This window comes from Micrasema longulum, unplaced genomic scaffold (genome assembly GCF_059751315.1).
Source record: "Micrasema longulum isolate JH-2025_06_02 unplaced genomic scaffold, ASM5975131v1 h1tg002350l, whole genome shotgun sequence".
Classification (NCBI taxonomy): Eukaryota; Metazoa; Arthropoda; class Insecta; order Trichoptera; family Brachycentridae; genus Micrasema; species Micrasema longulum.
In genome coordinates, this window is record NW_028279500.1 from 99,710 (window position 1) to 117,319 (window position 17,610).

The 17,610-nt window shown below is 32.7% G+C and overlaps 1 protein-coding gene across 1 annotated transcript in view; it reads left to right on the forward strand.

Annotated features, from left to right (window-relative positions):
- LOC148272379 (uncharacterized) overlaps window positions 1-17,610 on the forward strand; it is a gene marked incomplete at its 3' end in the record, with an annotated part of 131,328 nt that overhangs the window by 55,207 nt on the left and 58,511 nt on the right. The gene's annotated exons all lie outside the window — the stretch shown is intronic.

The following is a 17,610-nucleotide window of genomic DNA, read 5'->3' on the forward strand; positions in this document are numbered from 1 at the left end:
AACTGTAGGAGTGTTCTTGTAAAAGAATAAAAGTTACAAATAACAAAGTTTAATTTTCTAAATAATTTACTATAAATTCTAATTGAATGCCTACAGGTGCTTAATTGCGTCAGCGAGTGTAAAGCATCACATTGATTTAGGTACCCAGGCACTAAAACATCGACGGTAGCGAGGCGATTGATGAATTGGGCTGAGACAGGGCTAATAGGCCCAGAGCCTTTCTAAGCGTTGCCCAAATGTGCTTCTCGCAATGAACTTTTGTCGTGGGCTCGGAAACTAAGTAAAATACTCTGGCTAAAAGTGTCTGGTCAGCACCAAGCAAAGAAACCACAAAGAAGCACTTGCAAAGGTTTGCTTTCGGCCTAATGAATCTAAACCGAAACTCAGAGAGTCGTCATTACCCTTACAGGCCACTGCAGATTGAATAAACACATTGCCAGAATCAATAATTCTTAAACTTTTAAAACACTTATGATTATTTTGTGTGAATGTAATGCGTTATATCATAAAAGAAAGCGCATCTTCATAGGCTTACTGGTAAAACCTGTTAATGTGCGAGCGCTCGTCCCTGATGGCTCGATACTTGTATTAAATAACTGGGCGTGTAGGGGGAGATTTAGCAACAGAAATGTGAACACTAAACTTGTTCACTACTCAAAAGTCCAGTTCTCCAGAGACCCAGGCTTGGAGGGCGAAAATCAACTTGCGGGGACTAGTCGCAATAAATCTCCTCAATAAAAGCGTGTATTATATTCTAGAAACTGTTTAAAAAGACTAGTACGTCTCTCTAATAGTTTCACATCACCATCATTTTTATATTACTAATTTAGAGAAAATTTAATATTTCTTTACAATAAAACCGCTTAAATAACAAAACATAAAAGTTTTCATCGTACCCTTCACTGCATTATTGTTAATTTGTAATAATGAAATACACATGATCATGACATTTACCTAATTCTAGTTTTATTATTATTATTATATTATTTTATAGATTTTAACTGCGCCTCTTATGTCGAGCTGAAGAGGGCTGCAGAAAATAGAGACTAATGGAGGACGAGATGCAGGACTTTGCTGCAAACCAATCCCCAGGATTGAGACTGCAAAGAAGAAGATATATATAGGATTTATCGAATCTCTTATTATCAACAAAAAATAAATAAAATAAAAATTATTGAAATAAAAATCAATAACTTATTGGTCAATTAAACATATCAATCAAATTTAAATTAAGAAACTACAATCAATAATCGCCAATCTAATGCCACGCTGTCTTGTCTTGCAAATATTCATCGACTCTATAGTAGCTGTTTCCAAACAGGCTATGCTTGGCAAAATATTTAAAAAAAATTGTTGGCCAAACCTGAATTTCAAGAGGTACCTTATTGTAGAATCAAATGCAGCTTGAGTCAAAAAAATGATACATTTTTTGCAGTCTAGTGTTGGGCACAGCTAGCATATCTTTATTTCTAGTGTTAAACTTATAAAAAACTGTTTCTTCTAAAATCAATAATATTTTTATGAACATACGTTAAATTTTCATAGATATATTGACATGTGACTGTCAGTTTATTGTTTTTTTTTTAATATATCTCTGAGCGATTCTCGGGGATACATATTGTAAATTGCTCGAACAGCACTCTTCTGCAGCACAAAAACAGAATCAACATCTGCAACACTTCCCCACAGCAGTATACTGTAAGACACTGTGGAAGTAACTGAAGTATACCAGTCTGGCTGTTTCTACATTAGTAAGATGTCGAATCTTTTTAACAGCGTAGGCTGCAGAACTAAGTCCGTTCGATAAATTAGCTAAATTAATTTATCTGCGCGACAGTGAAGGAATACCGTGTTAGTTCAAAATCGGGACTGCGGCCATACTCCGCAGATTAAAGGATCTTTGAAAGACAGAAGAACGCAGTAACACAAACAAATAAACAACTACATAAAACTCCAACACATCTAGAAAACATTCACAGAATTCGTGCAATACAATAAATACGCATTTTAATAACGAAAGATCTACACAGGTTGCAGTGATGTCGGGAGCTTATTTAACACTGACGCTATGAAATTTTGAATAAGAAAAGACGTAGGCACGCCTGGATTTGTGCCGTAACTCGTCGGCATCGTATGAGCGAGATACTCATTTTTGCCTTAAACTTACCTATTATAGTACCTTCCGCCTACCTATATAGTATTATTTCAACAAAAATTTGATTATCCTCACCAGAAGAATGATACAGTGGAACTTCGTCCGCGTTCTTAGATTAATACGCCGTGTAATCTGCCACTGTAAAACGTCTTAGTGAATTTCTTAAAACCCCCAACCATCGCATCGCCAGCGTCTGTCTTCGCCCCAAAATCTGTAAATGGCTTATAAGGGAGATAAATGTCTGCTGTAGAGGCCCGTAATGGCTGTTTATCCATCTCAATTAGGATATTTTAGTTTATTGTTGGATATCTGTTTCCATCCCGAGGAAGGAGAAGCACATTTTATTGTTAGAATATTGAAAACAAGGCGAGGCTGGGAGGGTTGAGCAGTCTGATTAACGCTCTTGGCCTGTTATATTTCCCTTGATTTGCTCAAGGATTAAAGCTTTAAAAAAAAACTATTATTATTTAAAACATAACAGTTTGTTACTGAAAATTCTTCGTGGAAGTTCATTGTAATTTATTAAAGAAATATTTATTTATTTATTTATTAGTGTATACACGGCACAAATGCCTTTTATAAACATAAACATAAATACAATTAATATAAAGTGTTCTATTACAAAATTATGAAATAATATAATAACAATATATCTATATATATTACGCAGTTGTTTTAAAAATATTCGATATAATAACTTTGGGATTTTAATACTTAACATACTTAGGTAGAAAAATATTAAAAATAAAGGTAACGCGGTATATTCGTAGTAGCAAAAATCATAAATCATTGATTTGTTGGTATATATAAATATATAAAAACTTAAATTCTAAAAACAAAAAAAAAACAAATATCTTGTCGTACGTTTATAAATATATTTGACATGTTTTTATTTATACATTTATTTTTCTTTTTTTATAAATGAACATAAATACTTAAAAATCAGTCAAAATCCTAAACTTTTTCTTCAATAGCAAGTTTAAACTTCATTCGGCTAATGTGAAAAATGTCAACACAACTGATCTGGTTCCCTAGACTGTGCAATCTTGAAATAGGTGAATTTATACCATAATTAGTAGCAGCAATATCTATATGAAATGGGACAAAGACAAGTAATGCTTAAATCTACAAATTTGGAATAACCAGAGACCAGTTTCATCACTTTTGCGAAGTCTGCGTCTTTGAGACTGATATCTTTACTATAAAATTTAATGTATTGATTAAAAAACAATAAAGGCAGAGAATTTAAGGTTAAACAATAAATTGTGTTTTAAATGGTTTTTTTTTGTCTGAAGGACCCTTTAAAAAGGTGTATAAACTATATATATACAATAGGTGTCAAAATAATATTTTTACGGTGTAAATATTTTTATGTATTATTGTGGCTCAGTATCCGAAAATAAAAGGATTGAAAAATTCAAAAAGATTTTAAAAGAAGAAGTTGTCGCGAAAGCGATGAAATCGCTCACTGGTTATTCCAAACTTGTAGATTTAAGTAAAGCTCTTATTTTATTTCTAGAATACATTATTATTTATTTATTAAAACGTAAAATTAAAAGACAAGTGGTAGGTACGTATTTAAGGGAGAAGTACAGTAAAACAAAACAAAAATAATATGTACTACACCAGAAATGAGGAAATCTCTTTTGTTTTTTTGGGAAATTATAAGGTAAGGTACTTGTATAAGGTTATTTCAAAATTCAACAATGTTTTGAGATAGGCTGGATTTCCTAGATTCATCTAGATCTAAATTTGTTGCAACAGAGAGCGAAAATAAAAAAAAAGGAATATGGAGTCGAGGCATATACAGAGCTTATGTATATACAGAGCACTGTGTAACATTTACCATTCTGCCCATGTTTAAATATCCGAATTTTCTCAACTCTTCCGTCTGTTGACTTTTGAGAAGTAAAATAGCTGAAACCTTTATTGTGTGGGTGAGATCAGCTCTTTTACAATGAAAACACCGAATGCACACTCCGAGCCATTTATGCACACATATATGAACGCATACATATACACACATGCATACGCACATCTACATGCATCTACATATAAAACATATACACACACGTACATTACATGCTATACATAACATACATTACATAAACCACCACACAAGATGTACACTTAGCAACTATCATAAATAATCAACTACATGAAGAAATTTTTTATACAACGTGCCGTTGAAAATATCTACATTAACTCACACCCACCGGATATGGGATTTCAGACTCTATGGATACGAAAATTATATACTTTCGTTCAGTCTAATCTTTAAAAAAAAAAAACTTAAATTCGAGACATAAAAAAACTATCAGATCAGATTTATAAGACGTTTCTTTAAAAAACACAAATAAAAATATTATTTATTTGATAGGTGCTTATCGTCGCCATAAAATTTATAACGCCCGTTGACCGTCGCTTTTTGTGTTTATCAACATAAAACAGAGAAATCTCACAAATAAACTTCAAAATACATTTCTATATTTTTTTTTATAAAAAAAAAAACCACGAAACAGGCCCAAAAAGCGACTTTTTAACTGGGTCTATTTTGACCACGTCGCCAGCCGCGTTTTTTTTTAACCATCGGGCTTTACAAGTTACTACTAATAATTTTTACAGGTTCGTCTAATAAATAAATTTAAAGTTTATGTGTTCCTACTGGTTGGCATATAAAAAATAGAATTTAATCTGGTATAGCGAAGATGACAACGAAAACTAATATTTTGTAATAGGTACGGCGAATCAACCATATTATTTAGAATTTTGAAAAGAAAAATTAAATCATAAGTATGACGCCTTTTTTGTAATAATTCAATATTAAATTTAATCAAAGATTCGCCGTTATTATTTTCCATGTTACTAAAACGATATTCAGATGTCATTAATTTATGTATTTAAAGTGAAAACGCTATGCAGTTTTCGTTCAGAGAAAATTTAATTGAAGGCTACCTAGAATTTCAACGAATCGAGTGTCAGGGACGATAGCCCATTAAGTTGCTGAATAGGAAGAAAGGGTTGAAAAAACCGGAAGTAGATACGTCGGAAGGAAGTCAAGGCTAATGGCGGCACTAGTGCCGGAAGTCAGGGAACTCTTTGGCTGAACTGAAATTTTAAATGTCGTAGAGTGAGGAAGTTGAAATAAAATTAGGAATATCGCACTGAATTCAATACAAAAAGCAAGTTCAATTATCATTATTTATTTTTTAGTTTTATGCATTAAACGCACAGAGAGTAAAACACTAAAATGTTTACAAAATAAATAAAAAGGTTAAAAAAAATATAGGTGGCAGTATATTTTAGATGATTATGCAGTTATCAATAAAAATATAGGTTTTTGTGAAATATAAAAACAAATAATTTACAACCTAATCATTTACGTGTGGGATTCAATTCACACAGATAACACAATATTTATTTATTTTATTTGACACTTTATATACATATACAATATATATACATAGAAGGGCGGGCATATTGCCTTAAGGCAATTTCTTCCTACCTACCCAAACCGTTCAGTTTGAAAACATTATAAATACATGGACATAATGAATCTTACAACTTTATAAAAAAAATAAAAACAAAGATTAACAAAATGAAAATATATCAAAAAAATATTACACTATACTATGAAGAGAGGAGAGGGGATGGGAAGGAAAGAAGAAGAATAAAGGAACAATTTAAATATTTAGATAGTAAAATTTCAATCTTGACTTAAATGTAAATAAAGAAGGGGCGTCTCTAACATTAGTGGGTAGATTATTCCACAGTCGAGTGGCTACTATTGTGAAAGAGGAGGCAAGAAAGTTAGAGCTATGACAGGATATCAAAAGGGTTCTCTCGTTACTAGAACGAAGAGATAGTCCGTGTTGTGAAAGAGGTTGGATGAGCTCTCTCAGATAATCAGGCAAAGTGGGATAATTTTAAATATTGTGAAGAAGTGATAGAATGTGAATGTTTCATCTATGCCTGATACTGAGCCAGTGTAATTGCAATTTACCTGTATACATGTACTTTCTATCCTTCTTCTTTTTACATTTATTGTCGACCTCGTAGTGTAGTGGTAAGCGCGCTTGCCTACCATGCAAGAGGTCGTGGGTTTAATTTATGGAATGGTTGATTTGAAATAATGATTAAAAAGGTGTCTTATAGTCCTTGGACGGCACCTGAGAAGTAAGACTGATCATCTTACATTCGCGTGATAAAAATCTATCAAGATAAACTGCGATTGGTGTATCAATGCAGTGCCCCATGCATCATTAGGTGCGGAAAGGGAATGATATATGAATATTTGAACGTGACTTACTGTAATGTCAGAGCACTCGATGACAAACAATTAGCTGCTAGTTTATCGTGACGAATATTTTTTTTCAACGTTTTATTAAAATTCAGGCTTAGCCAACAATTTGTTTAAAGATTTTGTCAAGCACAGGCTGTTTGGAAAAAGCTACTATAGAGTCAAACAATATTTGCAGGACAAGACAGTTTGGCATTAGATTCGTGTTTATTGATTTAAGTTTGTTGATTTAAATAGTGTTGTTGATTTGAAAATATTTATTTGTTACTAATTGTTGAATTGTATTATGTAATTATAATTTGTTGACGTTTATAAGTGATTAAATGAATCCTTTGTAAAGAATATGCTTAACTAAACTACAAAAAAAAAAAAAACTCTTTTGTAAAAAAAATGAATAATGTATTGTCGATGACAGTACATCACCGCGTATGTAAATTTCTCAAATTCCATAAAAAATCAGAGGCTCGCACCTAACGTCATCACAATTTGATTCACATTTTTTAATAGTGAGTTATTTATAACTCGTTAAAAATGGCCATCAAAAAATGGTTGGCTAAATCATAACAAAACATTAATTTATCTCAAAAAAATTTAATTGTTGGAATAAGTATTATTGTTACCTATCCAGTTAGTTGGCGTAAATAGCGGTCGTTTCAAGGCTTCAGAATTATGCTTTCTTTTTTCTTAAATTATATTTTAGAATAAGATTCTAATTTTATCTACGAAATATTAAACACACTGATTCGCTGTGGAGTAATAATGTTATAGATAATAATTATCATGATAATTAATATTTGAATGAAGTAAATTAAAAGACATTACCTCCTTTAAATTACATGCCGCCACTGTGGTAATTCCTAATGTCTTTAAAGGGTAAGCCTCGTAACGGTTATTACAAGTACTTGATTTTAATCAACCAATGCCAATGTATTGATTTAGGGTGATCTCAGAAATATCAAACGTCCTTTATCGCTCCTATTCTGAAAATCATCCTTAAAGCCAAACCAACAAAGGCTCTTCCATGAGGGCTTTGAGCCGCCCCTGTATTTCAATGGTAATTTCGGGATAAATACCAGAATTTATGAAGGATTTATTCAATTGGAATAAGGCTAAATTAGACCGAAGAGATTATTAAATTCAATAAATGTACGCCATTTTGTAAAGTATTGTATTCTGAATCTACGGAGATCTATCAAGACCTTACATTTGTTATGATTTTACGTTTATTTCATATGTTAATTCAGCTTTCAACCTTTGACAACAGACGGCGTGGCGCAGTTGGTAAGGCGACCAACTGTGAAATGGGCGTCGCGGGTTAGATTCTCATCAGTTGCAATAAAATAAATAAATAACCTAGCGGATTACTGTTACCGTAACCAGCTATTCTTACACACTAATAAATGTTTCTTTATTTCGTTCACTAGAAACAGGACTAAAATTATTTTCAACTATTAAATAAACATATTACAACAGAGATGAAGAACATTTAAGAGAAGGTAATATATAAGTCTAGGCATCTAAAGGGCTTATGACCTGTCAATGGCTGGTTTGAGTGGCCACTTTACACACTGCGTAACATTCACCATTCTGCCTATATTTGAACATCTATATTCCTTCAATTCTTTTATCTGTTGATGTTTGTGAAGTTAAAGAGCTGAAACCTTTATTTATGCGGGTGAGATTCATCTAATTGAATTATTTCACCTACATACTAGGCAACGCCTGAAAATATTATTTTTTCAATTTCTATACTTCTTCATGGACCAGGTAATTTATCAACAATATATTTTTGATAAATTGGAGTCTCGGACTACGGACCTAAGGTCTGTGGTTCGAATCCCACTCTACCCCAACTTGATTCCACTTTACACACACTGTGTTAAATTCACCATTCTGCCCATATTCGAACATCTTTATTCCTTCAATTCTTTCATTTGCTGATGTTTGTGAAGTTAAAGAGCTGAAACCTTTATTTATGCGGGTGTGGCACTTAAACCAGCCATTGACAGGTCAAATGCCCTGCAGATGATCTCTGTTGTAATATGTTAATATAAACAGCTCCCCAGGGAGTTAAATCCAGTCCTTGTCTCCAAAAATTTGGACAAACTCAAAATATTGTTATTAAATAAACAGTAATTGTCTTGTCCGGAAAAACGAGTTGAGAGATTTGGGTGTGATTATAGATGAAACCTATGTATACCTATGTATGGAGTATCTTGAAGTATGGCTGCGAGACATGGTGCCTATCCGAAAGAGATAAACGGAGACTAGAGGCTTTTGAGATGTGGTCCGATTGAAGACTACTAGGAATTTCCTGGAGAGACCACATTACAAATGAGGAGGTTCTCCAAAGAATCGAAGGTGGAAGGCACCTGCTCAGGACCTTGTCCAGAGGCGAGCGAGATGGATGGGCCATGTAATACGTCAAGAAGGCCTCCTGCATGTCATACTGGAGGGGATGACCGAGGGGACAAATTCTAGGGGACGCCCACGCCGAGAGTACCTGGAGGACCTATTAGAGGACGTGCGCTGCTCATCAGATGCTGACTTCAAAAGAGCCGCACAAGACAGGGAGGAATGGAGGAGAAGAATGAATGTAATTGCTGCCAGCCAATCCCAGGATTGAGACCAGAGAAGAAGATAGATGAAAAACTCTTATTTGATTTCCATATTCAGGCGTCCGTAAATAAGGCTTACAGGAATCTGGGCTTTATTATACGCACCATTCATCCACTCAAAATGACCGCATCCCTAAACATTTTAGACAATGCATACGTTCGCAGCCATCTTGAGTTTGCTTCTCTTGTTTGGAATTCTAGATATACAATTTATATATCACAACTAGATAGGATACAGAATTGATTCCTTAAACTTCTGGATCGTTAATCTTATACTTATTTTTACTTGTTCGCAGTCTTCTTTCTTTCATAGTTTAACTTCACTTACTTAACGTAGAAGCATTTTTTATCTGTCTTTCCTCGACTCTTTTTTCGACAGCCCATATCTCTTAGAGCGTATTTTAAAAATCTGTCCCGTAAAGTAAACACGACAAGTCAATTTTTTTATAATCCATTTACCAAAAAAAATCGTTTATTTATCGTAGCTGTTCCAAATTTTACTTCCTTTGTCCCTATTTAGATATTTTTAATACAAAATTTTGTGACTTAAAAAAAAAAAACTTTTTTAACACTAAAAAGAAACATTTGTCAGTGTGTTATAAGTTTATGTTCATGTTATTATCATCATATTAATATTTTGATTGAGTCAACTATTTTATGAAAATCTTTCTCCTCCACTCCCCTATTTCTTCATCCCTTAACCTTCTTACGTGCTTTTTTTTCTCTTGTCTTATATATAATATATTATTTTTTCTCTTTACTGTGTTACATGTTCATTCATTATATTTGTGAAAAACTGGATGAATGAACTACATATTTTTATCGACAAAATCAAGAAAGGAGCTCTGCACTAAATTGGACATGTAGAGCGAATGGACAGCGAAAGAACGGCCAAAAATAATTACTATGCGAATGTTGTTGGATGCAGAAATAGAAGAATATCGAGAGAGACATGGCATGACCAAATCCAACAAATACTTGAAAATAGACGCGTTAAAAGCCAGAATAATCGGCGCGCGTGCATGAGAAGATGTATGAATGTAGAAGAAGTGAGATATGTATTCAAAGATAGAGTGATGTGGCGTTCTATCCTCTCTGTCTACCCTTACGGGAAAACGGGTAAACGGCGTGATGGTTTGTTTGTTTTTTTTTAAATCATGTCGCAAAAGTGTACGGCGATGGTTTGTTGAAATGGCTGACTGACGTCACCACGCCCTGTGGTCTCTTTATAGGCCGCGTTCCTTTGTTCTTCATGTTTCCATGGCAGGAACTAGGTTTATGTACTTTAAGACGTTGCCTTTATGTAAACGGACGTTTTCTTTTCAATACCGTTAGTCTTGCAAAATTTAACGTATGCTAATCAATAGAAAACACCTTGTTCTTGCAGTCGTTGCCCTATATTTCAGGTGAAGTTATTCCACGTCTGTATTTCATCGATCAACGGACTATGATCCCATAAGTGTGTTAAATACCCACTGACTGAACATAAAAAAAAAGTTAATTCCTGCCTTGATTAAGGGTTTTATACCTGGTGAGGCAGATAATTAGAATATAAAAATAACAAAAAAATAGCCCATAGAGTAACTTAATACTTTATAAGATGGGTAAGTAGGGAAGGGAATAAATATTTGAGTAAAAAAAATGTTTTAAATTATATATGTTAAAACTTGTCCTTATAAATCAAGCATGCCATGATAGATTACGGAAACCAAACATAAATTCCAAGTGAGTGAACGCGAATTTAACCGAATGATTGAAATAAATAAATCTTCCCTTATTTCACCGCCCCCCTACGGTAAATAGGCCTATATACTGCGTAATAAGGTTCCCTAATCTATAATAGAATCAGACTCCAAACAAAAGTAATAATGAATCATAACTTGGCATTAATCTTTAAAGAAATATGTGAATAAAAATAATGATAAAAAATCTGGAAATTAATTAAATTTATTTACTCATTATTGGTCTTTTTATATTTGCACATTTTTTTATAACGATTTAAGAATAAAAGTTATTAAATAAAAATTAAAAACTAAAAATATTTTGACCTTGACAGAAAAAAATGAGTTAATCGGGTTGTGGTCTTGTGGCAAGTGTCTCGGACTCACGGACCCAAGGTCTGTTGTTCGAATCCCACTCTGCCCCAACTTGATTCCACTTTACGCACACTGTGTTAAATTCACCATTCTGCCCATATTCGAACATCTTTATTCCTTCAATTTTTCATTTGTTGATGTTTGTGAAGTTAAAGAGCTGAAACCTTTATTTATGCGGGTGTGACACTTAAACCAGCCATTGACAGGTCATAAGCCCTGTAGATGCCTATACTTCTATATTACCTTCTCTTAAATGTTTTTCATCTCTGTTGTAATATGTTAATATAAACAGCTCCCCAGGGAGTTGAATCTAGTCCTTGTCGACAAAAATTTGGACAAACTCAAAATATTGTTGATAAATACTATTTTAATTGATTATCCAGTAGGTAAATCACAAATAACTATCGACGTGCTTAAAAACATGCTAAGCATTTGAGCGATCAAAATGAACAATAATGAACAAACTTAAGTTATCGCAAGTCAACGCGTGTGTAATCTCTAAGGCAACGCTCGTGTCGGTTTGTTTTTTGTTTTCCTCGTAAATAAATACAGTTCACTGACGAAAAATCGGCGTTTACTATAAAAAATAATACAATATATTGCATTTGCAAAATAGTAAGGAGTATCTAATACAAAAAAGTGAAAATTAAATTACAATTACTATGGCGACTGCCTTTTTGACATTTGGCGTGCCAACCGCCAGCTAAATGAAATAAATAGCGTGATAAATAATAAATAAAAAAATAAAAATAGCATTTTTGGAATATTTTTCATATTTACACCGGTGAAATTCAAATATGTGATTGCGCAGCAGGAAAATACGTCGCGAAACGTAAATATTTTCACATTAAATATTAGGTGTTCGCGAATGTTCCATTGTGATCGCGAATACGATAAACAACCACGGTGAGGAATTGTTTTCACATCGCTTATTAGCACATTAGTTATTTGTGATTGAACTACAGTTCTTATGTTTCGAAATTTGTGTTTACAGTCGATAAACTAAAGAAAAAATACTTAAATCATCGAAAGAACAGAATATATTTTTAATCTGTTTTCGTATAAGAACGCAACATTTGTTTTATCATAACGATAAAGAAGATAGAGAAACAAATACGAATATTTTCCAAATTACATTTTATATAATCGTATTAGAGAAAACTTTATATTCTGTTTCCTGAAGCGCGAAATCAAATGCTCCATTGCCCTTTTTCAGATAAAAAATCTCTGTGGGAAAATTCATGCGATATTTTACCAGAAAAATAACGCTATCTCCAAACGACTTCAAATGTTTATAGTTGAGAGTTTAGGAGGTATGAAAAATACTTTATGAATGTATAAAAATGGTTTATCAAAGTTACTCTGAGAATATTTGGTAATATGAAAATGCTTATCAAACATTGTTTAGTTTAAGCTTTGCACAAAATTGCATGTTGATTTATTCTTCTTCTTCTTCTTATCAGCCCGTTTCTCTCCACTTCTGGATATAGGCTTCTTCAAAAATTTTCCAAGTTTTTTTGCCCTAGGCACTCTGTTTCCATCCATGTCCCACGAGTGCGACGACGAGACGTCGTTAGTCCATCTCCTCTGTGGTCTCCCTACTTTCCTTTTTTTTAATTTTTTTTTTATTTATTAAATCATACAATTTTTTTTTTGTACTCCCAGGAGTTGCAACAAACTCATTTTGGGACAGAAAAATATTTACACATAGGTATGTTAACAACAATAATATAGCAACAAATAGTAATAAAGTAACAGGTAATAATATGTACATAAAAACTGAAATAAGATAGCAAGCAAATATATGATACAAATCATACATCCGCTTGCCATCCTTTAAACAATCCATAATAAAAATTAAAAATAAAATTGTTATATTTACATATTGCAAGAAAGAAATATTTAAGGGAAAAAATAACTTAAAACTAAATTTCACCCTCCACGTACCTCCTCAAGTAGTAATTCTTAAAATGAATACTATTGTTATTTATTGACGTTCTATAGGACTCTCGTAGGATCTCCAGTTTAGTATTCTGACCCAGAGTGAAAGCCACCTCATCCAGTCTTTCTCGTTCTTGAAGCACTCGGACGCTAGACACTGAAGAAGCGGCACCAAATACGCGTAACGCGGAACGCCTTCTGCAGTGAGCTTCTGGTACCACACTGGCGCAATTGGATGGAGAATAAACACATATATAAAAGCGGCGCGGCGATCAACAAATGATGTTGCAGGTGGACACTGGGTCTATTTGTGTCGGGTGATAAAATAATACTGAGGTAGGGTAGGCGAGGTTGTCGGAAGATTGGATGTGGAGATAGTGACAATAATTGATACCAATGCATACCTACATAATATTATAAGCGCAACCCATTGTCAACTCTTAAAAGACTGTGGTAAATAATCCCTTCACGTGCAGTGATGCAACATCGTGTTACCACTAATAAAAGAAGAAAGTTCGGACATTTAAAAAAATGAAAAAACATGGAGACATCCTGTTTAATAATTCCTTTTCCATCATTTATACAAAACATACAATTTAGCCCTGTTATGTCAAAATAAATTAATAATCTTAAATTCACCGCTCATATTACGCGCGTACGTCCCCCATCACTGTCCCCCAATACTAAATCTGTTTTACACAACACCCGCCACAGAACAGCGTCTTTGTCTTCCTTGTTATGAGTTTTATCTTTGTGCTCTCTCTCATACAGATGTGTTTCTGAATAAGCGGACATTCATTCTTCGCGTAGCAAGGATATATATTTTTGGTAATAACATTCAGCATAGTTATACATATTTTACTTTCCAAATCCAGTTTAAAAATATCCATTTGAAGATTAGAAAAAATTCGAGTTCAATATTTAAAAAAATAAAAGAGATATATCTCGTGTATCCTATGTCAACTAGTGTGACATCACAGCCACACAAGAGTTAATAAATGACGAAACTTAACTCATGCCCAAGCTGTCAGTTATGCCCAACATGTAATTAGTAGTTCTTTGACCTTCAGCCAGGCGTGACGTTGAGAATCGAAACCAAAATGCATGCTTATGTCATTGAAGTGTGTAAAAATCTTTCGGAAAAACATAAGGGATACGTTATTAATTTTTTGTAATATGTATTCGTTTGAATAAATAAAAAAGAATAAAAAATCTACACAGTCCACAAAATTTCTGCTATTATCGGTGTACAACGCCTGAAAGGTAATAAGCTGACCAAACAATATGAGAGTAGCAATCGAGTCGAAAACACAAGTCTATTTCACATACAGAACTGTATTTTTTGTCTGCTCGAAAACAGAATAATACAATAAAAAACATCTAATAAAATTATTTATCCAAAGCATGTTGAAGATTGTAGTATCATTACATCTGATAAGCAGAAACTCTTAATATACCACAAAGATCTATATTTGCTTACCCTTCAGTTCTCTGGGGTGGAATTAACCTCAAGCGATACTTACACCCCAAAGCACAAACGGATTAAGATGGGGTGAGTTTTGTGGGTTGACGTGTCCGGAAAATAGCGTAGGTACTACCTTATGAACTTTGGACGGGAACGATCGGTGATAATTACAATGATTGTAATTATAATGAGCTAGAAACGAATAATTAGTTTTAAGATCATTTCTATTTTAGAGAAGGGAATAAGGAAGTCTAGGAATTTACAGGGCTTATGAGCTGTCATTAGCTGGTTTACACTTAAAACTCTGCCAGTTCGAGGTTTACTGTGGTTTTGCATTATTTCAGAACTACGAGTATTAAATAGTAATAATATTCAAATCCCTCTCCAACGTTACAAACGTTTCACGAATAATGATGGTTTAGTGGTACCACACATATTTAATAAGTCAGTATGGTTATTACGTTTGGAGTTCCATTGATTTCTTAATTATTTAGTACCAAACATTTTTAATTTGTTTCCAAAATAACTTTAATTTAACACGCAATGTAACAAGAGCAAAACAAGAAATAAGAGTGAGGTGCTCGATTAAAAGCTTTTTTTAATGCATGGTAGGCTTCGACATGTTTTACAAATAGGCTATATTAATCGTTCACTGAGAATGGGCTGGGCGCTGGCGCTGGGCGCACTTCATCGATATTTTTTTGTAGGAAGATATGAACGGTGATTCATAATAAATAACAATTATTTTATTTATTTCCCCATAAACATGGTTACTATATTAAAATATTATCTAAAGTCAGATATAATGGTAAGCTGTGCATAATCGCTTATTTTGACGATTCGCTCTTGCTATAATGTAAGTATTGATAGACTAGAAAGGGTCAAACAATTTTTTTTAAGCAGGTCGACTACCGGTTAAACATTAACTTCTCTAACTTTACTGAAAGTATGCAGTACCATGGAATAAACTATCTGAAACATCGACGAATAACATTAGATCAGTCATTTTTGTACACATTAATAAATAATATAATTGATTCTCCTAACCTACTTAAAAAACTTCCAATCCGTGTGCCATCTAGACCGATAAGACAAAATCTTCTGTTTTACACAGAAAACGCGTCAACAAACTATTTGAAACAATCTACAATACCTAGAATATGCGACCAATATAACAATAGATTTACCGAGGCTGATATTTTTTGTGACAATGTAAATTTAGGTAAGAAATCATAGAAATTTTGAGAAAAACATATATTCAACTTTAGTATTATATATATATTTTTCCTTTCTTTTTTTTACATTTGTTATATTTAACATAATTTAAATTATTGTATTAAGTGAAAACATTTTTTTTGGTGTGTGAATGAGTGTCCTACACTAATATACAAAGAAATGGTCAATATGTGTGTGCATACTGTTTGTTTACCCAATAAAATAAGTAAATAAGTAATACTTTGACTTCTACGTTCCCGGCTAAAATATTGACTAATTTACGTGTGTTTACGAGAAAGTCACGAGTGAGCATCTCGGAAATGAAAAAATAATTTGAGGACGTACTTTTTGTTAAGAACCTCCGATATTTGTTTTTTTCGTTTCCACAAAAAATTTCCCGCCAAAATCAGACACTTGACATTTTCATTCGACGTTTAAAAATACGTTTGCGGCTGAAAAAAGAACAGGGAATATTTTATTTAGATTGATTTGTGACAAAAGAGCGACGTCTCAGCGTGGCTTCTTTTGTTGATGAAAATAAGAATGAAATTGCAGTAAGAATGATTAAAAAGCAACGAAGGAAAACAGTTTTGATTAATGAATAAAAAGGTATTGCTAAAAATCCGTGATTTTGTTTGAAGTTAAAGAATATTAATCGTCGGGTCGGTTCAACATTTTCTTACGAAAAAAAATTAACAATCTGTTGAACTGCCTATTATTCTCCAATTACCGTATTTTTCAGACCAAACGACGCACTTTTTTACTCCGAAAATTCAACCAAAAATTTCGATACGTCTTATAGTCAAAAAAATTTTTTTTTCTAAAAACTGATATACAAATTTTGGGATGCGTCTTATTGTCCGATGCATCTTATCGCCTGCAAAATATGGTAGATACTAGATTTATTTAAAATAACATTTATTATACAAACGGCCGCCGACAAATTCAGTCTTTATTGCAATGACGTATGATATAATTAACTTGTCACAGGTGCGAAGAAAATGGCATTTTACTTTCAATTTATTTGATTCTACTATTTTTATTTATTTATTTATTTTATTTTTTATTTATTTATTTCTACATTCAAAATTACAAAATTAAATATTTATGAACTTATTAAGGCTTTTTAGGCTATGCCCGTGTCAAGCCACAATAAATAACAATAAAAATACATAGTAAAATTAATTAGATCAAATTATAATGAGAATAACAATCTAGAAAAAAGGTAAATGTAATAAATAATCAAATTCCAAAGAATACAATGCAAAATAGGTAATCAGAAATAATTTTTAAAATATAAATTATTCAAATTAAGAATCACACATAATCAAATAAACAAAATAGTGGTATCATTAAAGTCAACAAAATAATAATAAAATATAGTAGTATTTTATCTCGGTGATTATAATTCTACTATAAATATAGTAAAATTATAATTCTATTATAAAAAATTCTACAATTTCATCAACAGATGGAAGAGTTGAGGAAATGCGGATGATTAAACATAGGCAGAATGGTAATTTTACAGTGTGTAAAGTGGCCACTTAAACTAGCCAACGACAGGTCTTAAGCCCTATAAATGCCTAGACTTCCATATTCCCTTCTCAAAAATGTTTTCCCTCTGTTGCAAAAAAAAATGTAGATTTACTTGACTGGTATCTCTCAGTGGGTACGACCCGATTTTTTTCTGGTTTTGTTGGTAGTCGGCAGTAAGCAGAAAAGTTAATTTTTTTTAGTTTCACAACTGGCTTCTGGCTGTTTTTCTTGTTTAGGAACAAATTAGCAGGTAGGTACTACGTTTGACAATTTCAACATCATCT